The sequence below is a fragment of the Elephantulus edwardii genome, unplaced genomic scaffold (assembly GCF_000299155.1).
Source record: "Elephantulus edwardii isolate Elephantulus edwardi_28Jun2011 unplaced genomic scaffold, EleEdw1.0 scaffold00083, whole genome shotgun sequence".
Classification (NCBI taxonomy): Eukaryota; Metazoa; Chordata; class Mammalia; order Macroscelidea; family Macroscelididae; genus Elephantulus; species Elephantulus edwardii.
Genome location: NW_006399833.1, coordinates 6,307,297 through 6,315,664, shown reverse-complemented (window position 1 = coordinate 6,315,664; position 8,368 = coordinate 6,307,297). Strand labels below are relative to the sequence as shown.

General features: G+C 38.5%; 1 pseudogene; it reads left to right on the top strand.

The window, feature by feature from the left end:
* Nucleotides 1-4,111: 4,111 nt before the first annotated feature.
* Nucleotides 4,112-4,587, top strand: LOC102865818 (annotated as a pseudogene).
* Nucleotides 4,588-8,368: the final 3,781 nt, after the last annotated feature.

Below are 8,368 nucleotides of genomic sequence, written 5' to 3'. Positions count from 1 at the left end.
GAATAAAGAATGATTTCCTTTTACTTGGACCCACAATCAATATCCATAATATTTGTTGTTGTTATTGTTTGCCATCGAGTCAAGTACGACTCATAGGCCTGAACAAAAGGCTTGAAGCCTTTCTATAACTATTATCATTTATCAAAGTTTGTAGAGTTTTCAGAAGTATGTTGTTGAGGATCACAAGATGTGTTGCATTGGGATATCTGCTCTCAAAGATCTTTTCAAAGCTCTACTGGGTAACGATGTCAGTTTAAGGACTAAGGTGTGCCTGGTCAAAGCCATGATATTTTCAAGTACTTGCTGTGTATCTTAACATTTTATAATATACAAGGATGGGAGATGATGATTGATGTCTTTGAATTGTGATGTTGATGAAGTATTTCATAGCCTATGGATTGTCAAAATACAAAAACCAAAAATACAAAGCACTAAAAAGCAAAGAAGTCTTGAAGAACATTTATTGAGAATGCTCCTTAGAGGTTTTTGTTGTTGTTGTTAGCTGCCGTCGAGTCCAGTACGACTCATAGCGACCCTATGAACATCTTATGCGCCATCCTCACACTTCTTGACACATAACAGCCCATTGCAGCAGTCACCATTCTTGCCTCCAAAGAACACTCCAGCTGTACCCTCTCCAAGACATAGCTATTCTCTTGGCCGTCTGTGGGATGTTCAGTGCTCTTCACCAACACCATAGCTCAAAAGCATCAATTCTCTTTTAGTCATCCTTATTCATTGTCCAGCTCTCAGATGCATAGCAAGTAATTGGAAAGATTATGGCCTGAAACAGACGCACCTTGGTCCTCAAACCATCATTACTCCTCAATAATTTGGAGAGGTCGCTAAATGCAGATGTTCCTTCCAGGGCATCAAATCTATTCTTAAGATGGTCTTGAAATTCAGACAGAATTTATTTAATATTTAAGATCAAATCTTGGTTCCTGTGGACATATTTTAATTTTCTTTGGCCTCAATTTTAACTTGCATATGAGTAATTGCAGTTCAGCCCGGCCTGGTTTGACTGTCAGTATTGAGCTTTTCCAATGATTTCTTCCACAAATGTAGTCAATCTGATTCCTATGCAGCCCATCAGATGAGATCCACGTGTAAAGTCTTCGTTTGTGTCTTTTCAAAAAAGTATTTCCAATGAATAAATCATTGTAAATACAAAATTCAATCACTCTACTTCCAGCCTCATTTCTTTCACCAAGCCCATATTTTCCAACTACTATTCCTTCTTCACTGTTTCTCACTTTGTCTTGTTTACTCATTATCAGAAGTAACCAGTCTTTGGAGAAAGTTATTATGCTGGAAAGGTAGAATGTCAGCAAAAGAGAGGAAGAATCTACAAGATGGATTGATGCAGTGACTGTAACAATGGGCTTAAATTTGGTTTAGATTATTAGGATGGTGCAGAATAGGTTAAGGTTCAGATCTGTTGCTTATAGAGTCACCATGAGTAGTAGTTGGCATGATAGCACCTAACAAAATCATGGGTCCAGCAACAGCACCTAACAATAATAAAACAATACTCTCCTTTGTGAAGCGCTTATTATAATCTTTTATACATTTTTCTGTATCTTTCCTTCATTTATAAGTAGTTTTACACATACATACATATATTTTCTGGATGTGTCCCTAGTTAGGTATATAAATGGTAAATAACTTATTCTGTTAGGAAGATCTGGTGGCCTAGTTCATAAGGAACCCAAAGGTGTAAAATTTGAATACCCTAACTGTTCCATGGGAGAAAGATAGGTACTATCTTCCTGTGCAATGACAGCCTTTGAAAATCTGATGGAGGGTCAGGTCATGAGTTGGTTTCAACTTGATGACACATAATGACAACTTGTATTCTTTTACCCCTTTACAGTCATTCTTTCTATATTTTCATAGTGTTTGTTTTTTGTTTTTTTAGAAAAAAGACTTTTAAAATATCTTATTTATCCTCACCTAGCTCCTTTAGCCAGCCATGGGAAGAAAATAATATCCCTTGACAGACAGGAAAGGAACTCTAGTGCAATAGTGTTGTGCTGCTAACGGAAAATGTAGTGTTATTCACCAGCTATTCTGAGGCAGAAAGATGGCCAGAGTCTTCAGGTAAAGATTGACAGTTGTAAATCTGATAAAGGGTCTCTATGATTGAAATCCACTTAAGGACAGTGGGTTTCATTTGGTCTTTTTATACATAGAGGTCCCAAAGAACCAAGTTAAAATAATAAAACTGAACATATAACCTTACTACCCTGATTTTGTTTGTGTTCCATTAATATCAGATTCTATTGCGAATGCTTCTATTTTTAACACTTCTCTTATTCCCTCCAATAACCACATGTCTAAACACAATCTGACTGTAAATTAACATTTTATTTAATCTTACAGGAAGAACAATCTTTTATTGCTTTGTTTTGTTTTTACATAATTATTTTGATTGCTTTACAAAGACAGAGACTAAAAATACCTGACATAGCAAACATTGAACGTTTATGTGGGTTTGGTTGTTTTGTTTTGTTTTTTTTTTAAACATTTTATTGTGGTTTGTGTGGAAATTTACAGAGCAAATTAGTTTCCTATTAAACAATTTATACATATTTTGCTTTGTGACATTAGTTGTCTTATCTCAATATAAGAGCGCTCACCTTGTTCCCTTCCTTGGTTCCTTGTTTTCATCTAGCCATCTTTTCTGCCTTCTGAACTTTTTTTGTGGAGAGTGGGGGAAAGTACGGCAATATTTATTGGTATGATGTGATTGGGTTTTGTGAGCATATTCCTCCCAGAAGTTGTTGTTCACTTTGTAAACCTGTTTATTGATTGGCTGAAAGGTGATTTCTGGGAGCAAGTTGAATTTCAGGATTTTAAGTGGTATCAGACTACTAAGTCTAGTATTTCTTAGTATTTTGAATTGTGTTCTACATTTCTTTTGTCTATTTTGTCCAGGACCTTCTATTTTGAACTGATCATAATGGTTGATGGTGGTGACCTGGTACCATATATTTCCTCTGGTCTCAGGCTAGTAGATTTATGCAGTCTATCAATTGTTTGAACTAATTGTTCCCTTAAATCTTTGATTTTCTTTTTTTTGCTCTGGTTAAGAAGAGAGCAGTAAATAAGTCCCATAAGGACAAATAAGTCCCATAAGGACCGCTATTGTAGAATGTGTATTAAGATCCAAGGGGGGGAGCAGAGGGGTGAAGATGGGGGAGCATTAATAATAGGGTCACACAATTTGACGGGTTGAGGGTGGGGTGGGTAAAGGAAATGGGAATGATCCAGTGTGAAAAAACAAGGCACACAAATTTTGTAAGTATCAAATACAAATTTGAATGCACACCCATGTTTATCGCAGCTTTGTTCACAATAGAAAGGAATTGTAAACAACCTAAGTGCCCATCAACAAACGAATGGATAGAGAAGCTGTAGTACATTCACACAATGGAATACTACGCTGCATTGAAAAACAAGGAACTCATGCAATATTATTCAAAATGGGTGACCCTGGAGGACATTATGCTGATTGAAATAGCTCAGTCACAAAAGGACAAATACTGCATGGTGCCACTGTTGTAAAACAGGACTGACATCGGGGTTGGGAGGAGACTGAGAAAGATGGGTTCAATAATGTACACTGCATTGAAACAGATGGGGAGAAAACTGTTTAAAAGGGATATGTGATTAGGTATTTTTGTCATGACAGGAGTCCAGAGTGAAGGCTGTATGTACAGTGGAGTGGACCTGGGGGGAGGGATTGTAAAACAATGAAAGAATTTTTCTTTTACTTTTCCAAGAGGGTAGTGTACTATGGGAGGAGGGTTGGGAGGGGAGAAAAGTGCAACAATGAATGAATGGAAATCCAAAGTCTCTGTAATTTTTCATTGAAATTAATAACAAATTTTTAGAAAATACGGATTTGATTTTAAAAAGAAGAGAGCAATAGTTCTATCTTATATGGCCACTCACAATATCTTAAGGACCATCTTGCTCAACCCTCAAATTCAATTACTCAGTACTCAAGTTGTCTGTTTATGCCTAAAATATTTGCATCCCTTTTCCTTCTGTATGCTTTGCTATTTAAAAACCCACTCATTCCTTTTTCCAAGCGGCCGGAAAGATGGCAGACATCCAGACCGAGCGCGCCTACCAGAAGCAGCCCACCATCTTCCGAACAAAAAGAGAGTGCTGTTGGGGGAAACCGGCAAGGAGAAGCTCCCACGTTATTACAAAAACATCGGTCTGGGCTTCAAGGCGCCCAAGGAGGCCATCGAGGGCACCTACATTGATAAGAAATGTCCTTTCACTGGTAACATCTCCATCCGAGGACGAATTCTGTCTGGTGTGGTGACAAAGATGAAGATGCAGAGGACCATCGTTATCCGCCGAGATTACCTCCACTACATCCACAAGTACAATCGGTTTGAGAAGCGTCACAAGAGCATGTCCGTGCACCTGTCTCCCTGCTTCAGAGACGTCCAGATTGGAGACATTGTCACCGTGGGCGAGTGCCGGCCACTGAGCAAGACCGTGCGCTTCAACGTGCTCAAAGTCACCAAGGCCACGGGCACCAAGAAGCAGTTCCAGAAGTTCTGAGCCGGACACCACCCTGAATGAAATAAAGCTATTTTTTTTTCCTGTTAAAAAAAAAACAACAAACAAAAAAACAAAAAAAAAACAAACAAAACACCTCACCTATTGTCATCAAGTCAGAACCAAATTACAGCTGACGCTCCAGTGGATTTTCAGAGGCTGTAAATCTCACAGAAGATTACGTATTTTTACCCCACAGAATCACAGGTAGATTCCAAACACCAGAGAGGCACCATCTCTGGGTTAGCAGTGAAAGTACCTATAGACTATGCCACCAGAGCTCTGACTACCTGATTACATCCTCCACATAAGTGTTCTCCCATATGCCATTTCACATCTGTTTAGGTTACATATTTACCTATGTATCTACTCATAAATTGTTGTTTGCTGTTACCCTTACTGCAGGATCAGATAAGTAATAGAAATATGTAATTTACTGTTGTTGTCTTTTATTCTTGTGTACCTCCTATGTCTTCCTTTGCTTTGGTCATGTTATACTGCCTTGTCCATTACTATCTATTGCATTCCCCTTCACCTACATATGTCTACTACAGAGACACATATTTGTTCCCATTCCAAAAAAAGGTGAACAAAAAAAAAAGGTGAACCAACAGAGTATGGAAATTATTGAACAATATTATTAATGTCACATGCAAGTAAGATTCTGCTGAAAATTATCCAGAAAAACTGGAACAGCATATCAACAGAGAACTGACAGGTATGCAGACTGGGTTTAGAAGAGGCTGTGGTACTAGGGATATTATAGTTAATGTTAAATGGACCTTGGCTGAAAGCAGAGAATACCAGAGAAATGTCTATCTGTGTTTCTATTGACTATACAACATCATTTGACTGTGTGGATCACAACAAACTGTGGCTGACTCTGAGAAGAATGAAAATCCCAAAACACTTGACTCTGCTTACACAAAACCTATACTTGGGCCGGGAGGCAATCGTTAGAATAGAGCAATGACACACCGCATGGTTTAAAATCAGAAGGGTGTATGCCAGGGGTGTATCCTATCACCATACCTTTTCAATTTATATGCAGAGAAGCTCATCAAGGAGGCTGGGCTCTATGAGGAGGAATGTGGCATCAGGATTGGAGGAAAACTCATCAACAACCTGTGCTATACAGATGACACAACCTTACTTGCCAAAACTGAGGAGGGCCTGAAGCTCTTGCTGCAGAAGGTCAAGGACTCCAGCCTTTAATATGGATTGAAGCTCAACATCAAGAAAACAAAAATTCTCACACTAGGTCAATTGGCAGGATCATGATAGATGGTAAAGAGATAGAGATTGTTAACAGCTTCCATTTGCTTGGCTCTACAACCAACACTCTTGGTACCAGAAGCCAGAAAATCAAAAGATGAATTGCATTGGGAAAGTATGCTTTCAGGGACATCTCTAGAGTGCTGAAGAGCAATGATATCTGTCTGGAGACTAAGGTGTGCCTCATCCAGGCCATGGTCTTCACAATTACATATTATGCATCAGAAAGATGGACAGTGACCAGGGATTATAGGAGGAGAATTGATGCCGATAATCTGTAGTGCTGGAAAGGATTATTGAATATACAATGGAAGGCTAAAAGAACAGACAGGTTCGTCCTGGAGAAGGTGAAAATGAGATGCTCCTTGAAGGCAAGGATTCTGAATATCTGTCTGATATACTTTGGGCATGTCGCAAGGAGGGACCAGTTCTTGGAGAAGGAAATTATGCTAGAGAGGATGAAAGAACAGTGCAAGAGAGGAAGATCCTCAATGAGATGGATTGGCTCAGTAACTGTGGTAATGAGGGTAAATGTGTTAAAGGTTGGTTCAGGATAGATCAGGGTTCAGAGCTATTAAACATAGGGTTGCTATGAGTCGCAGACGACGCAATGGCATATAGCAACAACAAACAATATCTAGTTATAATTTTCGTTCTCTTCCTCTCCCATCCCTGGTAACCATCAAAATTGTCTTTCTATGGCATTTTATAGTAGTGATATCATGCAGTGATATTTGTCATTTTGTTACTGATTGACTTCAGCATTATGCCTTCTTGGCTCATCCGTATTATGAGACTTTTTGTGGATTCATTCTTATGGTTAAGTTGCGTAGTTTTCCATTGTGTACATGTATCATAATTTCTTTATCCAGCACTCATTGATGGGCATGTAAGTTGTTCTCATCTTTTTACTATTGTAAATAATGTAGCAATGAGCATTGCTGTGCATATATGTTTGTGTCCTTAGCAATGAGCATTGCTGTGCATATATGTTTGTGTCCTGGTTCTTATTTATCCAAGATACATATATAATAGTTGGGTTGCTGGATTATATGTTAACTCAATTTTCTGACACTACTAGAAATATAAGCTGTGTTTAGAAGATGCTGTGTCACTAGGGCCATCATTGCCAATTTCAGATGGATTGGGCTGAAAGCAGAGAGTACCAGAGGAATATCTATCTGTGTTTCATTGACTATACAAAGGCATTTGACTGTGTGAATCACAACAAGTTGTGGCTAATGTTGAGAAGAATGGGAAATCAAAACACCTGATTGTGTTCATGCAGAAACTATCTTTGGACAAGGAAGCAGTTATTAGAACAGAGCAAGGAAACACTGCATGGTTTAAAATCAAGAAAGGAGTGCCTCCGGGATGTGTTCTGTCTTCATATCTTTTCAATATATATGCAGAACAGATCATTTGGGAGGCTGGACTTTGTCAAGAGGAATGTTGCATCAGGATTGGAGGAAGTTTTATCAACAACCTGTGATATGAAGACGACACAACTTTGCTGAAACTGATTAGGGCCTGAAATATTTATTGCAGAAGGTCAAGGACTGTAGTCTGCAATATGAAATTGAAACTTAACATCAAGAAAACAAAAATTCTTACCCTGGACCAATTGGCAGCAGAATGATAGATGGAGAAGAGGTTGAGATTGTTAACAAAATTTCAGCTTGCTAGGTCCACAATCAACATCTTGACACCAGCAATCAGGAAATTAACGGAAAAATTGCATTAGGAAAATCTGCTGTCAGGAACCTCTCTACAGTGCTCAAGAACAACAATGTTAGTCCAGAGACTAAGGTGTGCCTGATCCAGGCTATGGTCTTTGAAATTTCATGCTATAAATAAAAAAGCTAGACAATGACTAAAGATAACAAAAGAAAAATTGATGCCTTTGAGTGTGATATTAGAAAGAGTACAGAACATGCCATGGACAGCCAAGAGAATTAACAGGTCTTTGCTGCAGAAGGTGAAACCAAGCTGTTCCTTGGAGGCAAAGATTTTGAAGCTCCATGTCAAATACTTTGGGCATGTATCCAGGAGGGACACACTCTTAGGGAAGGACATCAAGCTTGAAAGGGTAGAAGGACAGTGCAACAGAGGAAGATCACGGATGAGATGGATTTACACAGTAACTGGGATAATGAGGCTAAGTATGGCAGAGACAGTGACATTGACTCAGGATAGACCAGGGTTCAGAACTATTGTTCTTAGGGTCACTATAAATAGTAGTTGACTAGATGGCACATAACAATAATAACAACAGGAATCACCACACCATTTATTGGAGTGGTTGAACCATTTTATATTCCCAGTACCAGTTTAAGAAGGTGTCTATCTACCTACACATTTTGCTGCCAATTTTTTTCCACCATTAAAGAAGATCAGTCTTAATGTCAACTCTAATCAAAAGAGATGTTTGATTCTACTAGAATCCAATAAAATTCCCAAATTACAAAACTAGTTACCAATCAGACATATATGTGTGTGCATACATATA